The 26,718-nt window shown below is 48.6% G+C and overlaps 1 long non-coding RNA gene across 5 annotated transcripts in view; it reads right to left on the bottom strand.

The window, feature by feature from the left end:
* The window catches only part of LOC136384682 (uncharacterized), a 35,180-nt gene that overhangs the window by 6,685 nt on the left and 1,777 nt on the right, over positions 1–26,718 (bottom strand). For 2 of the 5 annotated variants that reach the window (XR_010747639.1, XR_010747643.1), the window contains exon 2: positions 4,830–5,042. This is a non-coding gene — a long non-coding RNA (uncharacterized lncRNA). Of the gene's footprint in view, positions 1–2,934; positions 3,211–4,469; positions 5,043–26,718 lie in introns of those variants that run through there. The other 3 variants (XR_010747641.1, XR_010747640.1, XR_010747642.1) reach the window with 3 other exon arrangements.

The raw sequence follows: 26,718 nt of genomic DNA, 5'->3' as shown, positions 1-26,718 counted from the left end.
CACCCGGGCTGGGGGTGGCCCAGACCTTCAAAGAAGCCCCAGCCATGGATGCAGCCACAGGAATGATACGAGACCAGCCTCACCCCTGCTCATTTCTGTTCCTTGTTGCTCTGCCTCCCCACCCCCCTCCCCGCTGCCTTTGATCTCAGTCCCACTGAGCTTGGCCTGGTTTGAGGTCTCCTGCTGTGACACCCCAGGCTGGGACTCCAGCTCACAGGGACTCTCTCTCTCTCTCTCTCTCTCTGTATCACAGCCTGGATCTGGCCTCCTGCCTGCAGGGCTATGGCAGCAGGCTCCCTCAGGACCCAGCAGGAGGTAACAAAGGAAAAAGGTAACTCTGGGCCAGAGTGGGGAGGGTTTTGCAGGCCAAGGAAGGACAGTTAGGCAGATGCATTTAGATTTGGGATGAGAGCCACCTCAGCCCCGGCCATCTGCGCGGTGTGCAAGACCTAAGGGGGGCAGTTGTAAGTAGCGGCCAAGAGTTCAGGCTCCTGGTGGGACCTGTTCACATTGCTCTCATTTTTCTCCCTGGGTAACCATGGCCAAGCTCCTTAACCACTGTGTGCCTTGATTTGCTCATCTGTAAAAGGGAGTGAAAAGATTAGCCACTTCATAGGGTTGTGATGAGGATTAAGTGAGGAAATACATGTGAAAGTGCCTGGCTTGTAACTGGCCGCACCTTGCGCTGTCACCGATGCTAATGTCTCAGCTGACTTCAGGAAGAATCAGCAGCCCTTTGCAAGCACAGCTACAAGGGTTCTCAGAGTCTGTCTCCTGCCCTCTGCATGGAGCAGTATAACTTCAAATCCTTGCAGTATAACGCCTGCATCCTTGCTCTCCTTTCTCCTCTGGCTCCGGCCCAGATCGGATCTAGGACCTCTGAGGGACTGACTGCCACAGGTTCTTCCTTTGCCTTCCTGCACCCAGCCTCCTTCCGCCCCGGCTTCCCCTGCTCAGAGCTGCCCATTGGGTCTTCCAGCCCTGCTCAAAGTCCTTGATGTGACTGCAGAGGAAACAGCCGCCTCCTCAGCTTTTCATTTAAGACCCTTGATAATCTGACCTTTTCTTTTCAGCCTTAGGTGGATCTGAGAAGTTGAAGCCTAAGTTTAAGTCTGGGCTCCACAACATCTAAATTGTGAAACTTCTATGCGCCTTGGTTTTCTGATCTTTAAAATAGAAACAGTTAGACCTGCCCGATTGACTTGACAAGCATGAAGATCAGCTGCGCAGGGATGTATATGCTGTTTGTACCTGGAAAGTGACTTACTGTTTTGGGGCTACACAGTGGATTTCTTTCTTTGGGCGTTTGTTCTTGTCACTCCCTCTGCCTGGAGTGCCTTGTCATTCTCATTGTACCAAATGGGTACATCCTTCAGAACCCAGGGCAAATGCCATGCTCTTCTGTGAAGCTGCCCTCATTACCGGCCTGCACTGGTCTCTTTCTCTCATGTGTCCTCCATCACATGGCTCACTCCTCCCTCACACACCTGTGACGGCCTCATTTAGTCCTGGTCTTCCTGTGGCTGCTTTATCCCCTTAGACTGAGCTCCGGGAGAAGGACGACACTCAAATCAAAGCTGGTTTTCCCATAACACCTTATCCCCCGTGCACAGTGGGGGCCTGGTGAGCACTTATTGAAAGGACAGGTGACTGTGTGGGTGAATGAATGAGTTGGGGTAGAGTGATGGGACACTGAAGCCAATAGATGAGCCTGATCCTCACCGAGGGGCTGTGACATGGCCCTAGGTGACTTTGCGATTTCCCACACGTGTCCCACATGTTCGCAAACATACTGGATCCAGAGTGTGTCTACAGGAAAGATTGAGGGGTAGGAAGCCGATTGGAGGTTGGGGAGGGGGCTTCTCTGAAAGCTGTGTTACATGGAGTGTGCGCCCCCTCATTGCAGTGCGGGTTAGGGGTGAGGCTAGTCTCACAACTGAACCAGGGAGTGTGGAGGAGTCCATGCCACACCTTACTTCTACTGGGGGTGCCTCCAGAGTGAGCTTCTGGGAGGGGAGCGGGGAGGGTGGGCTTGCATGGGAGCTGGGGGAGTGTCTCCCAGTGACCTGACTTATGTCTCACACACAGGAGCACCTGATTTATTATCAGGGACTTAAAGCACACGGAAGAACAAAGGGCCCTGGGGACATTTGTGACCCAGCTGCTCCCTCTCCATATTGAGCCAAGGCACTCTCAGTTCTCAGAGCCCCTCCTGAAAACCCACCCCCCACTGCTGTATTCTGGGCTACACATTCCTCAGGCACTGCTGAATCCCAAGCATTTTAATGCCTGATATCTATCGCCGTATGGATTTTTGTTTTATCATGAGGCCACTGGAAAGTTTTTTTGATATCTCTTTGAAACAGATGTCAGCAAAAGCTTCCAGCACAGATCAAGGGCAGGTTAAGGCCTTTGAGATGGGTCTGAATGTCCCTTTAACATCGTTCAATCTAATACCCAAATATACCTTGAGTCATTACCCTGTTTTTATAAGAAGCTCTGAACCCTGTGTTCGGGAACTAATTAAGCATACAAATCAAGCCCTGGGATCAGGTGGAGCTCTGTTTAAATATCTTAACCTTTTATGATGATCTTAATTTAGAGGAAATTCAAAACACATTCAGAAGTCTTAGAAAATGAACTGACTAGGAATTTACTGGCCGGCTTCTTTTCTTGATGTTGGGATCGTTTCTTTACAAGCCGAGCCCAGATTCCTGGGGAAATCCTCCGTGCTCACCACTTCCCAGGAAATGTAGACATTTGTTATTGGCCTGGGACGCTCAGAAGGGTCTGCACCTGACTTTCCCTTCCACCAGCAGCTTCTCCCTAGCCCGAAAGCCCACCATTCCCCCTAGCGCAGCCCAGATGTCTCTTGTCCGCCAGGAGGAAGGGGGAGAAAAGACTGGACTCTGAACCTGGAAGCTTTATCTTCCTCTTTAATAAAATCAGTGCGGTATGAAATGAATCGGTGTGAAATAATCTGACAGCCTGTGTTGTTTTGGGAGGACACCGTGGAGGGGAGTTCAGGGCAGGGCCCAAGATGTGAACTGCAGAGAGCTACCTCCATATTGGCGGCAGGTGGCCGGGAGCGAAGGCAGGGGCTTGAGGCTGCCCTCCTGTTCCGTTCCAGGTTGATTCTGGTGGCAGGGAGTGTGGGTGGTCAGTGGGTCTCTGCCTTGTCACCTACCGTAGGCAAAGGAGATGCTTGATCTATAAGGTGCGTTTAAAACATGTGAACTTATCGAATCTTCCATTGACTACTAACAAGGTCTTTAGCTGTTCATTCAGTACATCTTATCGAGCACCTGGATGCCAGGCTCTGTTCTGGGCACTGGGGATTCACTGAGCAGGAAAGGCACAGTCTTTCCCAGGATGTTAAACTGCCTCTAACACAGGGGCCCAATTAGTGTACCAAAACCGAATGTGTCTCAAAATCACTTTTTCTTAATGATCTTAGAACATGATTAAACCTTTAGAACATGATTTCCAAATAAAATACAAGGTGCCTAGTTAAATTTTAATTTCAGATAAACAACAAATACTTGTTTACCCTAAGGATGTCCCAAAGATTGCATGAAGCATACTTATACTAAATATTTGTTGTTTATCTGAAGTTCAAATGTAACTGGGTATCCCTTATTTTTATTTGCTAAATCTTGCAACCCTACTCCAGCAAAAAAGATACAAATCAATCTTGGATGTTGAGGATTAACTTTGGAGAAAGGCAACCAGTCACAGCCTTGTTCCGGGCCTCTGTCCCTTTGTTATTTCATTTAGAACTCACCACCACTCCATGAAGTGAATTCAGTTATCATCCCCACTTTGCATATGAGGACATGGAAGCTCAGAGAGGTTAAGTGACTTGCCAAAGGTTGCCCAGCCTGGGCTCTTTTCATGGAATCCCAATGCAAGCTGATGATTACTTCTGCAGAGTTCTTATTTTCCTAGCTTGACCTGGCTTCCCTCAACTCCTTCCCCTTTTTTATCCACAAACGTTCAAGGAGAGATTCACCCCCGTCAGATCAATGTCACTGCTGTAATGAAAACCACCACCCAAGCCCATGAAGGACGAGGTCTGTCGATCCCTAATGAGAATGGTTCCGATTATGCAAAAAGCAACCTCATGGTTATTCTAATGTTACAAGTAAATATAAAACATTTAGAAATACTTGGCTTGGGCTGTTTTTTTCAACTACAGATGTCTGACTCCCTGCCAGTTTATTATTAAAAATGCTACGGTGGTTTGGGTACAAAGATTGCTGTAAAAATAAAAGCTGATGCACTCCCAACACTCATTTTGACTTTGCGGAAAAAGTTGGCAACGGTGAGGCTGGAGCAGATGGTGGCTAATGGCGGCTCTGCAGTGGGTACCCCGATATTCAGAGCTCAGTTATCACCCTGCTCACAAGCCCGCAGGTGCTTCCCCCTGCACCCCAAGTCCCCAATCGGCTCCCTTTCCCCTCACTTACTGGCATCTCCCACTGTCCACGTGTTCGCACTTGCCACGTCCTCCCCAGCTCTTGGTCTGGCTGGTGCCTCCTCCGCCTCCATCTTTCAGGCCATCTCAGACCTGCTTCCCCGAGGTGGTTGTCCCCCCTTCTGCCCCCGGTCACTCTCCATCACGCCACTTGGCTTATTCTCTTTATTTCCCTTATAACTCTCAGAAATGACCTGTTGACTCTTTCGTTCCCACCGGAAAGAAAACCTCCATGAAGACAGGGTTCCTGTGTGTTTTGTTTCTACCCTGTGTCCCCAGCACACACAGCAACGTGAAGCGCCCACGTAGCAGTTGCTCAATAAATGTTTGGTGAACAAACTAATGAATTTACCAGAACAGCTGATGTCTTAGATGGCGGCGGCGCCTCGGGGTCCATGGGCCGGAAGGAAAGTGGCAGCTTCTTCTATACACTTTCATCAACTCATGGGAACACTGGCACGTGGGGGCATCCTCTGTGAGCAATGGTTATGAGGCCAGCAGGAGTGTCCCAGATGGCGCGCCAACCTTAGCCATGGAAACCGCTTCGATGGGCTATAGCATTTGCCTATGTATGAAGGAGAAACATAAAAGAGAGAAATGGTGGAGAGGGTTCAGATGCACCAACATACATAGTGTCACCCTACTAGTCTTCCTATTCCAGGGGCATGGGAGAGGAGCGCTCCCTGGAGGCTTGGTCCTTAGCTCGGCCTTCAAGGCTCTTCCCACACGTGCTTCAATCTTCCTGGATTCCCTCTCATGCCTCTCTACGAATTATTTCTTGGCATGCTTTCTCACGCCTGCCTCTCTACTCTCTCTGTGCCCTTGACCTAGACTGCCCTTCCTCCATTTGTGCAGATCCAATCATTCAGGGTCTGGTTCAAAGCTCATCATCTGGTTGGACTCGGATCCCATCCATCCCTACCTGGCCATGAGCTCTCCCTCTCTGAACTTCCCGGGCATCTCTTTCTTTTCCTTATCCTGCTTGCTATCAAGCCTGACTTCAAGCTTCCGAAGGGCAGGAGCTGTGTCTCATTTTTCTGTCCTCCACCGCTCCTGGCACAGTCATTTTTGTGATTAACGAGCTAATGACATTTCCCGGGCACGCGCAGCCTCAAGTCGTTAGCTGGGAGCCCTGGTGGGGCAGCGCCAGGACGCTATGGCTGATCAGAGGCTGTAACTGTACCTTCCTCTTTCGCAAGATGTGAGGCAGAGTGATGTGACTTATGGAGTGTCTACAGGACCCCACATGTCCAGATGAAAGGTCCAGAAAATAGGCTCAACTTTCCCTTTTCTATTCAGATGTTTTCCGTTTGGGTGGCCAAAAGCCTGGAACAGCTGAATTCCTGGGCGCGCTACAAACCTCTCCCATTCCCAACTTTCCCAAATGTTTTCTTCCAAAACTCTGTCCAAAAAAAAAAATCCCTGAAGAGATTCAAGTGTTAACACCGAACACATGAGTCTGAGAACCAGCAATCTGAGTAGAAACAAACCCCCTGTTTTTGCCAGGTGAATGTTGTCAAATATATGGACATGCAAACACAGGTATCTCAAGCGGGCTGTAAACAGAGCCTGCGTTTCACACGGGTCCGAATTCACCTTTAAAAGGATGGTAACTTGTTTTGGAGAATCTCACTCATATTAAGCCAAGGATCCTCCCTTTCTGCATGATCCAGGAGAACTGGAAATGTTCTGGGAGCAATGTGGTTTTAAAATGAAGCCCAATACAAGCTTTTGATCTATATATGGGAGTACGCATGCATATGCAACCCTACTGGATTGACAGGCTAAATTTAAACACTCCCCTTCACGTACAGAATCTGGATTTACGATCTTGCTTTGGGACACACACATCTTTTGAGTTTTCTACATACACAACACATGGAGAGGTGAAGTGGGAGCCCTGTGATCTTTCTGAGGCTAACACCCAAGTGTGGCCTTGGCAGCTTTGGGGCCATTGTCATATTTTCAACAAGTGATCGCTGTTAGAGAGTGAACTAGTAAAAATGTTTCCCTGAACTCATTGTGAATTGCAACAGGAGGAAACACTCCATCACTGGAAAGTGACACTAATGTATTCTATTAGATTTTCTTATCATGTTAAAGAGCATATTAAAAGGAAATGTTTGGAAAAGGGATGCCATAACGTGGTATGATGGATGGAGAATTCCTAATTTGGAAAAAATGTGCTAAGACAACATGATTGATGTGAGTGACCTACTTTATTTTATAAGAAAGTATGAGTTGCCTCAGGCTCATTGGTACACATATTTGGAAAAAGTTGTTTTTTTTCCACATTAAGTTTTTATTAACATTTTCAAAAGAGCAGAAACACCATAGAAGGATATAAGTTGCGACTTGTCAATGCAGATGTGTTTGTAGTCAGTCATTTGCTGCTTAGAAAAACGTATCTCCTTGCTGGAAGGGTTCCCGAATTAGGGGTTTCTTGCCAAGGGAACATCTGACAGGATAAATATGACACCCTTTTCACTGATAAAAAATGACAGGGAAGAGCGTGGTGGTGTTTTTTTTGTTTGTTTGTTTTTGTGGTTTTTTTACAGCACAAAATAGATCTTCTGCTCCTTGTAGGTAGCAATCTCTTGAGAAAGATTAACATTTCATGATGCCCCCCCCCCCCCCCCCCCCCCCCGCCACCTTCTGGCTGCAGAGAGGAAATGAGAGCGGCCAAGTTAACCATTTTGTTTCTACCGGGAGACGTTGTAGCCGGAAGCCAAGCTCCCATCCAAGGAGGCTACAGGGTCTGAAAGTCAGGCACTCTTGGGTTTATCCCAGGAAGCAGAAGAAACGGCAGAGGCTGCAACAGAGGGTAGGTGACTCACAAAACACTCTGTCACCATTAGAATGATGTTGCCACAGAGTTTAAGAACTTAAGAAATGCCTATCATGGTGTTTACGGAGGAAGCAAGATATGAAAAAGAAATGCGCATAAGCTTTCCGAGGGCAATTTGTCAATGTGTCCCCCAGAGCCTTAGATTTCTGCATGCCTTTGGACCCAGAAATTCTACTTCTGGAAATGTCTCCTAAAGAAATAACCATGAGTGTTTGCAAAGATTTAGGTAGTAAGATGTTCGCTCTGAATTTATAATATTAAACAGTTGACTTAACCTGCATGTCTGCAGTTAGGGATTGCTTAAGTAAATTCACACATTTAATACAGTTGTTAGAATGATAATGTAAAATTGTAATGTGGAAAAGATTTATAGGTTATTAAGTAGGAAAAGTGGATTAGAAAACATTATGCATATTATGATGCTATTTTAGAAGCTAGATATACATATGGTCTACATCAGTAGCTATTGTTATATATTGAATATAATGATACTCTTTGAAAGTACTTATAAGTATCGTATATACTATATATATATTTTTTTCAAAATGTTAAGAATGACTATTTCTAAAGAGTAGATTTTACAAATACTGTTTGTTTCCTTTTGTATGTTTTCATTTTCTACAGTAGACATACTTTACTCCGGTAATAAGTAAAGCAGTTATTAAATAGGAAATCTGAGAGACTCAACTAGTTATTTAATAGAAACAATAAGGAGGTTCACAAAGGTTCCCAGATGCAAACTAGTTTTCTCATCTCATAGTGATAACAAATTGAAAATCGAAATGAAAAATTATTCTATTCGCTAGAGCAAAAACAAAGCATAAATCACTCACAAAACTGAAAACACGATGACTAATTCATTAAAGAAACATCCAAGACCTGTTTAGAAGCAAATATTGCAGAATATCAAAGAAAATCTAAACAAAGTCACTTCTTGCATTTCTTTTTGGGATGACTAGGTATCATGATTTAGATTTCGATTCTCCTCCAAATCAGTTTCTATGTTTTATGCAAACCCAATACAATTTCTGATTTAAAGAACTGGCAAGTTGATTCTAAACATTATCCCCAAAAAATGGATACATGAGAAATGGCAAATTTTATGAAACAAGAAAAACAAGAGGGTATGCATTGCTCTCTTGGCTTTATTAAAAGATATTACAGAGTCAGAGGAATTAATCATTGTGATAATGTTGTAGGAATATCAGATAGATGAACAAATTAGAATGTAAAATAGAATGAAATCAGTTAATGGGGAATAAGTTGTATTTATGGGGACCTGGTATGTGATAAAGATTATACTTCTCATTAGTAAAAAAGAGGCTAGATTGTTTCATAAACAGTGTTGGAATAATTAGATATTCATTCAGAGGGGAGAAAAGTGAATTTCTACCTTGAATTGCACTCACAGAAAAAATTTTCAAATGTATTAAAGATGCACACATTTTAAGAATTATAGAAGTTGCAAAAGAACCTAAATATGAATAGTTTCATAATCTTGAGAAAGAGATCTCTCTTGAGAGGAGATAAACCTCAGAATCCATAAATCTAAACAGAAGACAAACTAGAGAAAGATGTAACTTCTATGATAAGCAGTGGATTAAGGGCTTTACTATATAAAGTGCTATTTTAAGATAAGAAAAAGGCCATCATTCCAAGAGAAAAAATTGGGAAGATACAAACAGGTTTTACACAGAAGAAATACAAATAGCCATGAAACATACTAAAAAAAAAGTGCTCAGTAATAGTTTAAAATTACATTTAAAAAGATTATTTTCATACATCACTATCAAAATTTTAAAAAGGAATGATAATAGTCAGTGGATTGAGGATGTAAAGAAATATTTTTGAGCCGGTTATTTCATTTCCAGGAATTTACCCTGTGGAAATAGTCCCAGAACGTCCCAGTGCATGCTGGAATACTAGGCCATTGGCTGAAGGAGGAGGAGGCAGACCAATACACTGACAGAGGACAAGTCCAAGAGACAGAGAGTCTGTGATCCCGACTTCTGCTCGAGAAGCCCGCGCAGCTATTCGTAAATTGCGAAGAATTTTTATTTATTTATTTATTTATTTATTTATTTATTTATTTATTTATTTTGTATTTTTCTGAAGCTGGAAACGGGGAGGCAGGCAGACAGACTCCCACATGCATCCGACCGGGATCCACCCGACACGCCCACCAGGGGGTGATGCTCTGCCCCTCCGGGCCATAGCTCTGTTGCGACCAGAGCCACTCTAGCGCCTGAGGCAGAGGCCACAGAGCCATCCTCAGTGCCCAGGCAAACTTTGCTCCAGTGGAGCCTTGGCTGAGAGAGGGGAAGAGAGAGACAGAGAGGAAGGAGAGGGGGAGGGGTGGAGAAGCAGATGGGCGCTTCTCCTGTGTGCCCTGGCTGGGAATCGAACCCGGGACTTCCCCACGCCAGGCCGACTCTCTACCACTGAGCCAACTGGCCAGGGCCGCGAAGAATTTTTACAGCGGACTGTCAGTGGTGGTAGGCACCTTCCCCGACCTTTTCCTCTTCTGTCACATTTATGTCTTTCGTGATCATGTGTGACTTTTATAGTAAAACACAATGCATTTCTGATAGACGTGCTTATAGAAGTGAGGTGACTTGCTCAAGGTTGAGAGCACATGAGGACCAGAGAGGCTCTGGGTGTCCTGGTGCCGAGGATCCTGCTGCCCCCAAAGAGCCCCTCCTTTAAAGGAACCCATAAGCACCCTGAAAGTGCCACTTGCTGCCACCTGTCAGGTTGTGACCACCCCACCCACAGGCATTCTTAGCTGGGAGGGGCTCACATCCAAGGCCCTGATTTAATGGGTTTCAGGGCGGGGCCTGAACCCTGCATTGCTGATGGGGACTTCCCAGCCCCATCCATGGGCTGCTAGCCAACACCTGTGACAGCTTGCCCGCTTGCCTGCCTTGTGAGGGAAATCTCTGGAGGGAATCCACTCCCCGCCACCCCCAGTCCATGGAAGCAAGTTTCCCTTGCTGGAGATTGGCCTTGATTGGCATCTACTGCATGGTCAGGATGACCTGGGACCCCTGGCTCCTGACTCAGTGTCTAGCATGCCAGGCCTCCACCAGTAGCTTTTGCTTTTTGGCAGCTAAGACTGGTTGGGCTGATGATTCTCTGGGGGCCCCTGGGAAGGGCACAGACCTGAGCATTCTCAGAGGGTATCGTCCTGCCTGGGAAAACCTTCTAATCCCTAATGCCTTGGTCAGTCAGCCCTATGTTTGACTGGTTCACACTGTGCTCCCACAGTCTAGCTAAGTGCCTGGCACATAGTAGGTGCTCAACAAAAGTTTGCCAAGTTAGTGGATTGGCTGTGAGGACCCAGGGGTTATCTCTGGTCCTTCTAGACCTCATCCTGACCTGGAGCTATCCCTGTCCCCACCTCTGAGACTCATTTTTCCCACTAACAATGTGGATTAGTCTCTAGGACCCGAAGCCACCAAGCCTGTCAAGGGGCTCTGCCAGCCTTATTCTCACACACAAAGGAGTTGGAGGGGACAGAGGCCAGCTTCACCGAAGAGATTTAGAGCCCGGGGCTGCAGAGAAGTGGAGGGGGCTCTCCCTACTTCTGTTCTCAGGCCCCTTTCTAGCAGCTTTACCAACTTCCACATCCCCAAGAATGGACTCTGCTACTTGTATGTAGCAACCTCTTAAGAATGTTTAATATTTCATGGAGCCCCCTGGCCACCTGAGGCCAGGGACCTTGCTGTCCAGGCGTACGTGAACAAATGTGGTCTCCTTTTGTAACAACTTGCCACGAGAAAAATCAGAAGTTTCACAGAAAACATTTTCAAATGTATTAAAGATGCACACATTTTAAGAATTATAGAAGTTGCAAAAGAACCTAAAGATAAATAGTTTCATAATCTTGAGAAAGAGATCTCGCTTGAGTACAGATAAACCTCAGAATCCATAAATCTAAACAGAAGACAAGCTATTTCTAAAAAGAAAAAAGTTTCTATTTCTAAAGAAGAAGTTGCAGTTTGGTAATGATATTCTGGGATGTACAGTCCCTCCACTTGAGACCTGGAAGCAGCAAAGACTTGCCCAAGGTCGCAGAGAGAGAGAGAATGGATGGGGTTCGGCCAGGGTACACAAGTTGGTTTTCAGAGGTCAGCCAAAGCGATGGCCAGCTCACTGGGCTTGGTTTGGGAACCAGAGGGACCCTGTTGGGAGCCACCCATCTCATCCCAGAACCCCCACATTGGCTCCAGCCAAAGCTCAATTACTGCTGGGAGAGGCATGATGCTCTCATAATGAAATCATATCTATTGCAAAGGTCCCGGGGCTACTTAACCATGAAATAATTACATGTGCCTCAGAACTGGGAGATCAAGGATTGCTATCCAACATCCCATGATGCTCTTAAAAAAAAGGTTTCACTATAAACTGCAGGTGGGGTGGGGAGAGGCAAGATTTCTGAGCCAGGACACCGTGTTTTAATTCCACCTTTTATGTTTTGGCATCATCTCATCTATGTGTATATATCTCTCTCTATAGGCGTTAAAAGAACATTAAAGGATATTAAAGGAATAACAATTGTTATCCATTCTCATACTGCTAGAGCTCAACCATACCCACATGCATGTGTCTCCTTGTTTAATTACACAAGCAATACATAAATGCACTCTCATTGTCAGAAATAAACATTGTGGCCAGTTAAAGTACAAGCCCTACAACATCTCTATGAGTTCTCCTCCCCTGTCCGGAAGTAATGTATCTTTCCAGAATTTTTCTCTGGTTGAGATCTAAGTATTCACATATAACTATGAATAGGTTTGTGAATAAAACACACAAACAAGTAGTGTTTACTTGAAACATTAATGGGATCATACTATATATTGTTCTGGGACTTGCTTTTTTCTCCTTTTAACAAACAGGTCTTAAAGATCTTTCCATGATACTACATACAGATAGCTACTCCTATTTTTTATTTTATTTTATTTATTTATTTTTTTTACAAAGACAGAGAGAGGAAGTCAGAGAGAGGGACAGACAGGGACAGACAGATAGGAAGGGAGAGAGATGAAAAGCATCAATTCTTTGTTGCAGCTCCTTAGTTGTTCATTGACTGCTTTCTCATATATGCCTTGACCGGGGGGTTACAGCAGAGCTAGTGACTCCTTGCTCAAACCAGCAACCTTGGATTCCAAGCCAGCAACCTTTGGGCTCAAGCCAGCAACCATGTGGTCATGTCTATGATCCCATGCTCAAGCCAGTGACCCCTCACTCAAGCCGGATGAGCCTGCACTCAAGCCTGTGACCTAGGGGTTCAAACCTGGGTCCTCTGTGTCCCAGTCCAATGCTCTATCCAATGCACCACTGCCTGATCAGGCGCTGCCTCTATTTTTTTAAATAGCTATACAGCTTTCCAAAGTCTGGAAGCATCAGAATTGTTTTTTGTATTAGTCTCCCATTAAGGGACGCTTAGATCATTGCCAATTTTTCAATATTACAAATGGTGAAGAGATGCATATAGCATAAGCTTTCTGTCTTTCTCAGGTAGCTGATGAGTCTCTTTATTTATGTCAACAGACATCCCACTGGGGAATGTCAGCTCCGTGAGGGTGGAGATTTTGTCTGTTTTCTTCACTGCCATATGCCAGGACAGTGCCTGCTCAGCAGACGTGTACAGTTAATATCTGTCAAATGACTACTTGATTAACAAGGGGAGAACATAGCTGAAAATCATTTAAACAATTAATGCTTTGCTAATGCCTGCACTTTATAAAGGAGTTTTTAGTTTTTATATCATAATCATTTCTCTTCTCAGAACAATTGTGTGAAGTTATTAGATCCTGCATTGTTATTCCCCTAGATTTACTGATGAGAACAGCATCAGGAGGCAAAAAACCAGGAGATTTTATGTTTGGGCACATTAAATGATAGTTATCTAGTTTCCCAAGGCAAGGACCATAATTCACTACATCTTTAACCCTGTTAATTGCAGGTCACTTGCAAAGTTCCTTAAAATGGTAAACATACCATACTGGTTGAATGAATAAATGATCCCTAAATACTGTCAGTATGTGACTTTAAGTGACCCTCTCTGCATCGGGGGCACAGGGCCTCCTAACGCACTCTGCTTTCGAGATAGCAACTAAACTGTCCCGAGCCAACTTCACCGTCTGGTACCTGGTATTGGGAAAAGCCTTTTCCTCCTTCCCCAGGGGTAGGGGTTCTCCCTACTGGGTTCAAGCCACCTGTGACAATCCTTCTCCTAGGTTTATATACCTTCTACACTTTCTTCCCTTTTCTCTTTGGAATTGAAATTCTTGCCCACTTCTACTCCCTTCAAATAATGTGAAAGTCAGAAGCAAACAGCCAACCCCAGTGATGACTGAGAAGTCAAACTGCAGTGCTCTGACAGCAGAGAAAAGGAAGGACATGCATTTTGAAGGAGAAGTAGACCCAGGACCATTGCCTTTGGTAGGTCATTGCCTCAGAGCCCCATAGGGTCTCTCTCCACAGGTCTTAATCAAATTCCAAATCCCATCAACTGTCGTTGCTTCTAAACGTGTTTTTCTTTGCCAATAAGGGCTCACTCAATTTTCCTCTTTTATCTAATAATAACAAACTTTATCAGAACACCTGTAAGATATTATTGCACTTCCCTGGCCGGTTGGCTCAGTGGTAGAGCGTCGGCCTGGCGTATGGAAATCCCAGGTTCAATTCCTGGTCAGGGCACACAGGAGAAGCACCTATCTCTGCTTCTTCACTCTTCCCCTTCTCATTTCTCTCTGTCTCTCTCTTCCCCTCCCACAGCCAAGGCTCCATTGGAGCAAAGTTGGCCCAGGCGCTGAGGACAGCTCCATGGCCTCTGCCTCAGGCGCTAGAATGGCTCTGGTTGCAGCGGAGCAATGAACCAGATGGACAGAGCATCACCCCCTGGTGGGCATGCTGGGTGGATCCTGGTTGGGCGCATGCCAGAGTCTGTCTCTCTGCCTCCCTGCTTCTCATTTCAGAAAAATAAATAAAAAATTAAAAAAAAAAGATATTATTGCACTTATATAAATACAAGGTGGTCTTCTAAACAGTAAACTGCGAGGAGGGGAAATATTATGAGATTTTTTTTTTTTTTTTTCATTTTCAAATCTCAAATGCCAACGTAGTGTCTGGTATTTTGGGCTGGGGGGGGGGAGGATAAGATTTAGCTCTCTCTCCATTTTTTCCAATGGCACACAACCACTCCAATTTCATACACTTTGTTCCTACCAAGCTTAGAATTTTGTATCTTATGAATAGGCATTTAATAGATTTTTTGAGGGGGAGGGGCAAAATCTGGAACCTTGACCACCATCTAAAGCAGGGGTCCTCAAACTTTTTACACAGGGGGCCAGTTCACTGTCCCTCAGACCGTTGGAGGGCCGACTATAAAAAAAAAACTATGAACAAATCCTTATGCACACTGCACATATCTTATTTTAAAGTAAAAAAACAAAACAGGAACAAATACAATATTTAAAATAAAGAACATGTAAATTTAAATCAACAAACTGACCAGTATTTCAATGGGAACTTTAGGCCTGCTTTTGGCTAATGAGATGGTCAATGTCTGGTTCCATATTTGTCACTGCTAGCCGTAACAAGTGATATAACTGCTTCTGGAGCCGTAAGGCATCTGTCCCGCGTCACCGGAAGTAGTACTGTACGTGAGCGACACCGTGCTTTGTGGTGCCGCCACATACAGTACACTGACCACCAATGAAAGAGATGCCCCTTCTGGAAGTGCGATGAGGGCTGGATAAATGGCCTCAGGGGGCCGCATGCGGACCGCAGGCCGTAGTTTGGGGACCCCTGATCTAAAACATTGTTTCTGTGAGGTGCAACATTCTGAGTCCTAGGTGGTGACTAAGAAAGGAACTTTCCACCTGTGGGCTATTTGAAATTCACACCTTTGACCTTCCTTCCTGACTCAAGCTCAGAGTCTTGTTAGGCCCTAAGGAACCCTCCCACCCACTCTTATCAGAAAACGTAGTGTATCAGAGAAAAGAGTCTGGTGGATGATGGGCCCCAGCAGGATTTCTGATTACATTTCCTATTTAAGGCCCCAGCCCCTTATATTAACCTGCAGGCCTGCAAAGGGGCCTTGGTGCTGGGGGAGACTGGGGTAGGGGGGTTGGGGGGGGAGAAAGCCTGGTACCCTTCTCAAAAGTTCCAGGTATTGTGTGTGGCATGTTTAGTTGTTGTTTTTTTCCTTCTCCTACTTCTTCTCCTTCTTCTCCTCCTCCTTCTCCTTCTTCTTCTCCACCTTCTCGGTTAGGTCTTTTACTTAAATATTTGTCCAGGATTCTTTCTTTTCTTTCATTTATTGAGATATAAACATTTATAGTAAAGTACATAGGTCTTCCATTGGATGAGTGTTGGCAATTGTATACATCTGTGTTACCGTCACCCAAACCAAACTATCGGGCTTTTCTTTTCTTTCTTTTCTTTTTAAAGATTTTATTTATTGATTTTAGAGGGAAAAGAGAGAAGGGGAGGGATGGAGTGGGAAGCATCAGCTCGCAGTGGGAGTAGTTGTTTCTTGTATGAGCCTTGACCGGGCACTATTGGGGTGTTGACCCAGCTACTCCAGCATGCCAGGTTGTGACTTTATCTACTGGGCCACCACAGGGCAGGCAAGATATAGGGCATTTTTAGCATCCTGTAGAGTTTCCTGTTATCTCTTTCTAGTTAACCCTCTCCCAGAGACAACCACTGTTCTGAATTCTGTATTCAGTTATAAACCTTATATAAACAGAATCACACATACCATGTTTCTTTATTTATTAGAACAACAAAATGTGTAGATATAATCTAATTCCTTTTCTTTTAGAAGGTGTCAAAAGTTACCATCCCCAAATGTTTGACAGTGGTGGCCTCTGGCTAATGGGAATTTAAGTGATTGTTATATTTTGTTCTTTACACACCTGGCCTAATGTAAAAGATGTATACAGGACCTGGCTGGTTGGCTTAGCAGTAGAGCGTTGGCCCAGTGTGTGGAAGTCCCAGGTTCGATTCCTGGCCAGGACACACAGAAGAAGCACCCGTTTGCTTCTCCACCCCTCCCCCTCTCCTTCCTCTCTATCTCTCTCTTCCCCTCCCGCAGCCAAGGCTCCATGGGAGCAAAGTTGGCCTCAGCGCTAAGAATGGCTCCATGGCCTCCACCTCAGGTCCTAGAATGGCTTCAGTTGCAATGGAGCAGTAGCCCAGAGGGGCAGAGCATTGCCCCCTGGTGGGCATGCCATGTGGATCCCGGTTGGGCGCATGGGGGAGTTGTCTGTCTGCCGCCCCCCACTTCTCACTTCAGAAAAATACAAAAAAAGAAAAAAGAAAAAAAGAAAAAAGAAGATGTACACAACATTTATAATAAAGTGTTTTTTTTTATTAAATGAGGGGACATGGTTCTGGTGGAGAGTGAACAAGTGAGGTTGAGAATGAGTGTGGGATGTAGGACTGGCAAGGCTCTTGCTAGGGGTAAGGTACTTGGTCCACCATCTCAAGGTCAAAGGCTCCTCCTGGCATTTCCTGTCTGGATTCTTGGTTATCCTTTTGGATATGGAACTACTTGGCAAAGGATTCCTCCAACCTCAAACTCTTCCCCTTGGATCTTAGCTAAGAAGAAGAAACATTGTCTAAAGCAAGGGTTAAGAATTCTATTAAAATCATGAAAAAATATACACACACATATAATTTGAAACTCTGGATCACACATTTGAGTTTTAGTGAGATGCATGAGGCAAATAGTTATAAAGCAAAAGATATAATTGCAAATAAAATCTATGTATACTCTCTGGTCTCTATCATTTGAACACAGACAAGGGGCAGCTCCTTGTCCTGCTTCCTTTATGGCCCGGCAACCCAGATGGATACATAGATGAAGAAAAAATGAGTATAAGAGAGGCATAAATAAAAAGTTTTGAGTCCTGAAATAATATTTTCAGGAAAACTTAAAACAAAGAGAAAACAACCTAGCAATTTCACAACAGAAGGCAAGGCCTAACTCTGTTGGTTAAATGGTCCCATATGTGTTGTCTGCAGAGCCCAGAGGCCTACAGTGGGCCAGCCTGGGGCTGGTGCCAGGGCTCTGGGTTAGCTGGCTGGGCAGTGAACAAGTTATTTAACCTCACTGAGCCCGTTTCTGCCTCCTGTCTAAACAGAGGTGATAATGACAATGTTCACCTCACTGGATGGCTGAGGGAGGTGACTAATGTCAGGGTTGAGCAAGGCCTCTGTAAACCATATAAACTACCTGTATGCCAACCATTTATTGTCACTTCTGGACCCGGAATAAGTGATTTAAAAGAATCCGGGATCCAGGCTCAATAGCCTATGGTTGTTGACTTTTGGGGGATTGTAACAGCAAAGTTATCTCTTTCTTCACTCTTAGGGATCCGGTGTCCTCACTGGACTTAAGGGGGTATTTTATAGGAAATAAAAGATAGGGGTGGGGGTGTCAGTCAGACAGACCTGGGTTGGAATTCAGATTCTCACAGTTACTAGCTGTGTCTGTGACCTTGGGGGAATCCAAGACAACAGAGCCCCAGTTTTTCTCACCTGGAAAGTGGATATAGACATACCTCAGTGGATAGTTGGGAGGACTGGATGGGACAGATCCTTCAACAGGCTTTTAGCACAGTGCCTAGGACAGGTGTCATCAGTGATAGAAATGGACTGTCCCTCATGCCCTGGGGGGCAAATGAGCGTCTTGTTCCCAGGACACCGAAGCAGCCGCTCCTTAAAACCAGGCTCACGGGGATCAGAGCGGGAGCAGAATTATGGAACTCTGATGCTAACACAGTTGGAATAAAGTTTTCCACCGCACTGGGCACAGGCAACATGGATCACCTGGATGGAGAGGAGACTGCAGACAGACCAGATGTGCCAAGGCTGCGCTGGGGGTGACGCACAGCCGCAGGGTTGGCACTGGGACCCACTCTTCATTTGAAGGGCTTGGCATCCTGTGTTCAGATGCCCCCCCCCCCCCACCACGCAGCCAGGCCGGGAGACTGCAGCCATTGGAGGGGGAGGGGTTGGTAGTTTTATTTTTAACAGCATGAGACAGTCTTCCACATCCCCACCCTTAACTGATCTTAGTTAGCATCTGGGAACCCCAATACCGGACAGAGCGAGAGGGCACAGCCTGCACTCTCCGTCCAAGTCCACAGAAACTTCCCTGAAGGCCGAAGGCCAAGGATTGGACTCGATTAGAGGCGGGGCCGGTGTCCCCGCTGAAACTGGGCGTGGCTAGAAGCGGGGAGCTCAAATCACTTGGTGAGATTTTAGCCAAAGTTCACAGTTTTGTTTCACCAACGTCCCTCAGGTAGCCATTGAAGGGTGGTGCTTTAAAGAAATAAACAGCCATGGGGGTCTCTGCTCTCTCTTTCCCCTTTGCTAGATCTTCTTCCAAACCCCCATTCCAGTCCTCCTTCCCGACTCCCAGGTCTCCGAAGGGACCGCCTTCTGTGTATCTGGTTGTAAAGTCAGGTTATTTCTCACCTCTGATCCTTGAATGAGCCATACCTGACTTCGACACCCCACCGCACCCCGTTGCTCTCCATAGCTGATCTCTGTGTGCTTCTCGCCTTGTAAGGCTGCGATCACGCGTGGCTATCTGAAATCCCGGCTCGATCTTCCTGGGCCCACCTGCCCCCCCGCCCCCCCACTGCAGCTCCCGGCTGCTTGCTTAGTTCAGTCCTTAATCGCTATTAGAAGCGGACTGTAGTTGGGACCACCTGATGTGCAAGCGCTCCGAGCCCCGCACAGCCTTTCCCAGCGCGGGGGCGGGAGGGGGTCAGCCAGCTGCAGCGGCGACCGGCGGGGACCCGCGTGGACCCGCGCGGACCCGCGTGAGCCCGGAGCGCGGCCGCGCGCCCGCCCGTCAGTGCGGCGTCTGGAGCCCAGAACCTGGGGTGAAAGGCCTCCGTTGCTCTCCCAGACGCCTCAGCTGAGCATATGCTGCACTCTCCAATTCATTTTTAATTCATGACATCAGTTTAGGGACCGTCGGAGGCTCTAAACAGCCTCTTTCAAAACCAAAACAACGAGCACAACGCCAGCGTGGAGCGGAGGCGGCTCCGGGTCCGCAACTTGGTCTCTTCTGTCCCCAGGGAACGGGCATTTGGAAACCACTTTTCAGAGGGGACCTGCTGTCCCTCACGAGCGAGTTACCATCGCCCCGCCTTTCCCTGGGGCCGAAATTGGACTCCAGGGTATTTGTTATAAAGACATCGCCGATGTTAAAGTGGTTTCGATTAGGACTTTATAACGTTGCATTAAAAACGATCAAGTATGTACTTGCAGGGAGATTAAAGGCGCCCCAAATATTTTTACACACATATAAAAAAGAAATATATGAATATATATATGGAACTATATACAACATTTAATATGTTAAGTAATGTAATGTAATATAGGAACTATGTTACATTAAATATATGTTCAATAGTATATAACATGATGAAACTATTAAATACATATTATATGTTAAGTAATATACAATACAAACGAACCATATATATGTATAATGTATTATAGATGACGTATATCGTAAACCGAATGTCCTCTTTTGAAATATCCCAGGCGCGGTATTGCTTGAGCCTCAGCTCAGTACAGGGCTCCCGGGAGGCAGGAAGGGGGCGCACAGTGGTCCCCAACCCTGTTATCTGCCATCCCAGTCCTTGTCCCTTCGCAGGTCCTCACACGCCCGTCTGGGGGTAGATGGAAAGACCCTGAACGACCAGCTTCGTACTGGAGTGGCAGTTAGCAGACGATCTCTCACAGAGGTCACACTCCGTCGGGGAGTTTCTGTAAATGGGACTTGAGGGCATCCTTCCCCGCGTTCACTGCAAACCCCCGAGCCCGCGGCGTTTGGCCCCGGGAGCTCAGATCGAAGTGTTCTGTCTCAGATAGGTGAAACAACTTTAAGTGCCATTTTCCAAGGTGGGCATTTAGAGGCAATTTGGAAATTGAAATGAATCTTTATACGCAAGACCTGAACGTTGCAGACGCCCTTTAAAGCTGCGGTTAGAAAGGCGGTTAAGAAACCCGCGATAGCCTGCAAGGAGACGATTCAAAGCAAAGCCAAAGGCATAGTTAGGATTTTTTTTTTCTTTCTTGACCGCGCACACAAGTAATGCAGCCTGATGATAATTGCCGGGTGCGTCTACTCTTCTCGTGCCGGGGAAATAGGAAAAAATACTCTGACAGAGAAGTTACCCTAATGAATTACAGCGTTTAAAAGGGGGAAATATCTCCGTGGCCGTTGTTGGCTTACTGGCAAACTAAAACAACCTGTGTGGGAATTCGTTTTTCTCCAGTAACCTAGAAGGAACCGCAAATCAACTGGGTGGCAGGCGGGGCGCGTGCTAAACGAGGGCTCTTTTCGATGGGAGCGCGCAGTGCCCCTTCTCAGAGAGGCTTCTCGACCCCAGTCCCTCTGCCGACACCCAGGGCCCCGGCGGGAGGCCGGGCGCACGCCGCGGGGAGCGCCTGCTGCTGGGGCCCCGCGGTCAGCCGCCCGGAGGCGCCGCCGCGCGAGCAGCTTTTATTTGCCGTCTCTTTTACCTCTCCACTTCTAGTTCTCTCCCCTTCCAGCGCCCCGCGGCGGAGTGTTACACAAGCCCTGTCGTCCGCGGGCTCTCACCTCAGAGTCAATATTATCTCAGATGGGCACAATAGACTGGAATGAAAAGCTAATATTGAACCAATGAGGTCCCTGCCCGCGCCGCCGCGATGCCACCCTTTGTTGCGCAGCCGGGGCGAGCCGCTGGCGGCCGGCTAAGCGGGGGCGGCTGAAGTCGGGCCTTTCCAAGCCCCCGCCAGGTGGGGGGACCCGCGCGCCCTGCGCGGAGGCCTCTGACGCCCGGTCTGGTTTCGGTCGCCCGCAGGCTCCTGGGAACCCAGGGCTTCACTCTCCATTTCTCCTCTAGCCCCCGGAGGCTGGCGGCGAAGCCGAGGCCCCGCGGAGCAGCAGGGGAAGCGGGCGCACCACAGGCCCCGAAACTAGGCGCCAATATTGGAGCGGGTTTGGTGTGTCCATCCTCCGGGCACTAGGGGCGGGGGGGGGGGCAGCTCTGAGCCCGGAACTCGAGGACTTTCTGCGGCTCGTCCTGGGGGCAGCCTGGCCACCTTGCGCTCCTCTGATTAAAGGTCTCCAGGGCCGTGGCCGGCTAGCGGCCGCCGGGTGAGGGGTCTGCGCGGGCTGGGGGCGGGCTGTGGACCCTGCGAAAGCTCCCGGCCCCTGGCTGTTCTTCTGTCTCCCTAGCTCGCAAAGGCTGGACAGAGCTAGGGACGCAGAGGTCGCTGGACGAGGGCCTGCGGGCAGCAGCGCTGATTTAGAGAGAAGCCCAGGCCACACTTCTGTTTTTCTGTCCGCTGGTGCTGGCACCCATGGTGCGCACCTCGGAAGGTTCAGGGCCACTTCGAGTCGCCCACACAGCAACGCGAGGCTGCGGGTGCGCGGCGCCTGAGTCGCGCCTTTGAGCACGCACGCGCCAGGGCTGCTCCTCGGCTCCCTGCCACAGAGGCCGCTGGCCGCCCTCGAGTCCGATCCCCGGGCTTGAGTCCGCAAAAGGTGATTGGGGAGAAGAAAGGGGGCCTGGGACGAGACCGAACCCGGAAAAAATTGTCCTGGAGGACAATGGTGGGCAAGTAGGCTCAAGCCAGCAGGGGAGTTACACACTGTAGGGCCGCCTGCCTGAGCCTAGCCGAGTGAGACGGAAACCCCGTCTGTCTGTCCGTGCTCTTTGCCTTCTCTTCTTCTCATTGGCTTAAATACAGGAGTCTGGCCACGGGTGGGGTGGGGTGGGGTGGGTTGGGGCCGAAAAGAAGGGGCAGAAAGGGGTAGAGGGGAGGCGGGGCTGTCCCAGGGTTCTTCCTGGAGTGACCACTGCATGCACGGCCAAGGGCTGAGTGCTTGGTGTAAACCTCTCTGAGCCTCAGTTTTCTCATCAGGAGAATGGGTAGCATGACCCCTTCCTCACCAGACTGTGATGTTCACTTCGATCCTGGGCGTGAGCAGCCATGATTTTAAACACTAAAACTCAACACAGGTGAGTGGAATTGTTCTTTTAAGTCTTCCCCACATCCTCCCCAGGTTTCACAGAGAGTTTCATGTCCAAGAGAGAAAGCCTCCACTTTCCTTCTTTTTTCACACGGCCACGATCCCCTAAGCATTATCCCGGCCCCCAGAGTCCAGAGGAGAGGTGCTAAAAGAAGTGACAGTTTCCTGAAAGAGGGGCTGGTGGGATGTCAGCGTTTCAGAAGCCACCCCTACCTTCCTGGGTTGACTGCTGCTTAAAACCCCAAGAATCTCCTTAAATGACTGGACTCCATGTCACAGAACCAGAAACTGGGGTTAAGAGCAGTTTCAAACGAAAAGATGCCTGAGAACACAGCAGAGGTGTTGGGATGTGCGTCCCTTGCCTCCTATGCTGGTCTGGTGGCCCAATGGAGGTCACCTTGTCTACCTCTGGGATCACCTAGCAACAGGGGATGCCCTTGTGCTCCAAAGGAACTGCAGCTTCTGGGGACTTTGGAGGGGAAGGTGACAGCCCACACTAGGGGGAGGAGAGCGTAGGGGAGACAGAGTTGTCACCACCTTTGCCTGGACAGTCGCGGAGCAAGGGCACCCATATTTTCTAATTCCTCTGTCCGGCCTGTGTCCAGCCAGTCTACCCCTCATCCAGCCTTGCTCGGCCTTAGATTTTCACTTCAAGGCAGGTGAAGGAGAAAGAGACCTGCTCTTTTGATTGTTTTGTTGCTTTCAATAGTGAATCAAGACATCTGTTGAGGCGTTGACGAGTTTTAACGTGATGAAGGAGGTATAAAGCTGGACGGCCAGGTCCTGCGTGTGGATCCACACAGAGTTCCTGGCTCTGAAACCCTGGATCTCAAAACCCATAGACCTGGGAAGATCCTGACGCTCAGAGCTTCCTGCTAGCGTTCGGAGAAGGACAGCGCTTGCTGACCAGAGTTGGGGCGGCAGAGACACAGGGACCAGGGTCCACTCTCCTGAGAGGGTGCAGCCTCCCAGGTGAATACTTGGAACAATTATGCGGTTAATGTCACACGGGTTTCCAGCGAACCTCGCGCGGATTCCTCGACCTCACTTCACCGGCGGAGCCAGGCTTTCCTGGAACCGACGGGGGTCCATGCGATCCAAGAAGATGGCTGGTCCTTCGGGCCCCATCGCGGCCTTCCAGTCCGGCAATTAAACACTACGTTCGTAATAATCACCATGACCCTTGTCTCGGGGAGACTTCGGCCGGCCTCGAGGGGGCGCGAAGCCGGGAGAGTCTTAGCCAGCGACCCCAGTTCTTCTGTCAGCATCCCAGGTGAGGCCAGGCCAGGACATTATGGGCCCATTTTCTGAGCCACCGTGGTCGGGCCGCGGGATCTGGGACTTCAGGCATGGAGTTGCGCGGTAGCTAGCTATGGCCCTGGCACAGGAGATCATGACCACCTCGTCCTTTTCAGAGCAGAACCTGCCCCCTCTGCCCTTTTTGTATCCTTTGCAAGGAAGCCCGAATCCTAGTGGAGCTGGAATTCTAGCGTGAATGTTGAACGCTCCAGCGGAGGGAGTGGGGACGCATTTCCAAGCCGTCCTCTCTCCTCTGTGGCCAGCGAACCTCCTTAGACTTCCTGTCCCAGCTCGGACTGCAGTCGCGCCAACAGGTTGGCAGTGGGGCGCAGCTCCAGCACTTCAGGGTGCCCAGGACTCAGGCTCCGCGGGGAGCTGGCCCGCGCCCAGCTCTCGCCACTAGGCGCCGCTGCGCGCTCGTGGATCCGGGTCCCCGGCCGCTGCGCCTGCCTACCGAGTGGGCTCTCGGGAAGGAGTCCAGATAGGGATTTGATATAACAATTTTAAAACATTTTAAAGGTATTAATTCTCTTCGTTTTCTCGCTGCCGCCCTACGCGATCGGAGAGGCTGAGTGACTGGGAATCACAGTGGGATGGAGGAAATCTTAACCTGCCTCGAGGCCTCCCCATCCAGGGACGCCTTTCGCAAGGCTAGGGCCCTGGAAAGGGCTCTCACCCTTCATCGATGTCCGCGCTTCCTGCTGCCTGGAGGGCGCACAGTGTGGGCCCACGAGGCCCGATGACCCGGAGGGTCTTAGCCACAGAGAGCTGATGTGGCAGTGTGCCTGCGCTCTGTGGGCCGGACAGCACTCGGCCATGGCCTAACAATGTTCCGTGAACAGTGACTACACCGAGCATCGGCTCACTCATTCCTCTCAACAACTGTTAAGATACTGATATTTCCTTTCCACGGATGAGGAAAACGTGGCTCAAAAAGGTGAAGGTCACACAGGCAGTGACCCCAGGCGCCACTTGGGCAGGCCAAGCAGGACACCAGTCAGGGAGAAGCATTGCTGTTTGCTCCTCCAAAGGCGGATCTGAGGGGAGGGGGCGTGGAGGAAAACAGAGCGGGAGGTTTGGGAGATCCCCAGAAATGTCTACCTTTTCATGCCTCCCACTACTCAGGAATCCAGGCCTCTCTCACCCTAACATGCCCCTACAGAAGCCCCAGCCTTTTAGGAGCACAGAGGAGCTCATGGCAGGAGTGTGAGACCAGCAATAGCTATGTTTGTACAACTTTATTGTTCAATCTTGAAGCCTGGCAGCAAACCCTGGAGGTGAGGAGGTAAAAATGATAACATCAACTTCAAGGATAGAAGCTCATTTTTATTGCAGCTCGTATGTGCTAGCCAGTGCCTAACCACATTGCTTGGCTTATCTCATTGGGCAGCCCCCAGGGGCCAAAATACTATTCTTTATTCCCATTTCATACAATAGATAACAGAGGCACATGAGGGCAGGTCACTTGCCCAAGTTTACCCCAGCCTGGGGCAGGATAATGAAGTATAACTCACATAAGAGTAAAACTCACCCACTGTAGCGTACAGTTGGTTCTATGAGTTTTGAAAAGCATGCAGAGACCTGCAATTACCATCAGGAAGTAGAGGGGTTCTGTCACTCCCCCAAACAGGCCTGACTCCTACCCTCCACAGCTGTGCACTCAGCGCGAGCCATATTTTCACAGTTGACAAAATGGAGGTTGGGAGAGGTTGTGTAGTGTTACCCAAGATCACTCGACTAGGAAGTGTCAGATCCAGGATTAGAACCTTCATTAAGCATCTGCTAGTCCGGCTGCCACCAGAACATAGATGCCTGAATCTGCAGAGCCCAACTGATGGCTTGGGGTGTGGGGAAAGGGAGCCCCTTGCTCCGAGATGGAGCCTCAGAAATCCCAGAGCCCGGCCACACCAGGCACCTGTACAGACACCCACCCTCCCGGGGCAGCTAAGGCGCAGAGCGGGGCCAGGTTCTGCATGGCCAAAGCCACCAGTGAAGTTAATGGAGACAGCTGAAGACATGGAGGCTGGAGGAGTCCTGACCAGAGTGCCCAGGGCCCTGGCTCCCTTCCACCAGTCTGGTTAATGAGTTACTCTCCTAGTTCATTCCACCTACACTCCCCCCTCCCCCCGTAGAAGCCTGAGCTGCACGAATCTTCCCAAATTCCTCAAGTCTGGGTGCATGAATTAGTATAGTTTACCCAGCTTCCAGGGCTTCCGAGGGCCCCTGACTCACTGGAAACCCCCTTTTCCTCCAAAGGGCTTGGGGCCGGAGGCACGGGAGGCAGAGGAGCTGGGAAGCCCTGCTCCCACCAGGAGAGTGGGCGCTGGAGCCCACAGCTCCCACACTCTTGCCCACCTTCCCGACAACTAGAATTTCTGGGGGAAACCCGACATTCTCAGGGTGGTTTTGTGAGGTAGGCAGTCAGCCGAGGACCTGGGGAGGAGATCTGGCTATGAGCTGCCTGGGCCCTCTGCTCGGGGTGGGCTGGAGGCTGGAGGCTGAGGGTCTAGGGCTCCAAACTGGTGCTCACTCCCTTGCAACACTCCAGACACATCCTGGCCAAAGCGTTTAAGGGGATGCTGACAACATCTTAGAGCTCAGGTGGACAGTTTTAAAAGAGGGGAAACCACTCTTACATACCACACATTGTGGACACACTGACTGGTGCCCTTTGCCCTCAAGGTCATCTATTCTTACACTTTCAACCAAGATCACTAACGTTAACTGTTCAATCAAGGGTCACTGCCAGCCCTGTGGCCAGGGTGGGGCTTTTAGCATCACCAGTTTTCAACGTGGAGCCAAAGGCCCAGTTTGGAGGGCCTGGCCTTAGGATAAGCCTGACCTCCAGCCCTTCTGCAGAACTTCCCACGGAGAAGAGGCTCTATCCCTTTCACCCCAGGACCCTAGATCTACAGCCTGTCTAAACTGGGTGTTTCTTTCTGGCTTTGAAAATGGAAGACTGACCCCTACCTCCATTCCAGGCCTAAACACTGACTGGCACAGCTAGAAGACCTCCACCATTCCAGGTGG

Source organism: Saccopteryx leptura, chromosome 13, assembly GCF_036850995.1.
Source record: "Saccopteryx leptura isolate mSacLep1 chromosome 13, mSacLep1_pri_phased_curated, whole genome shotgun sequence".
In the NCBI taxonomy this organism is placed as follows: domain Eukaryota; kingdom Metazoa; phylum Chordata; class Mammalia; order Chiroptera; family Emballonuridae; genus Saccopteryx; species Saccopteryx leptura.
Note: the sequence above shows the minus strand (reverse complement) of the source record. Positions and strands in the feature narration are given on the sequence as shown.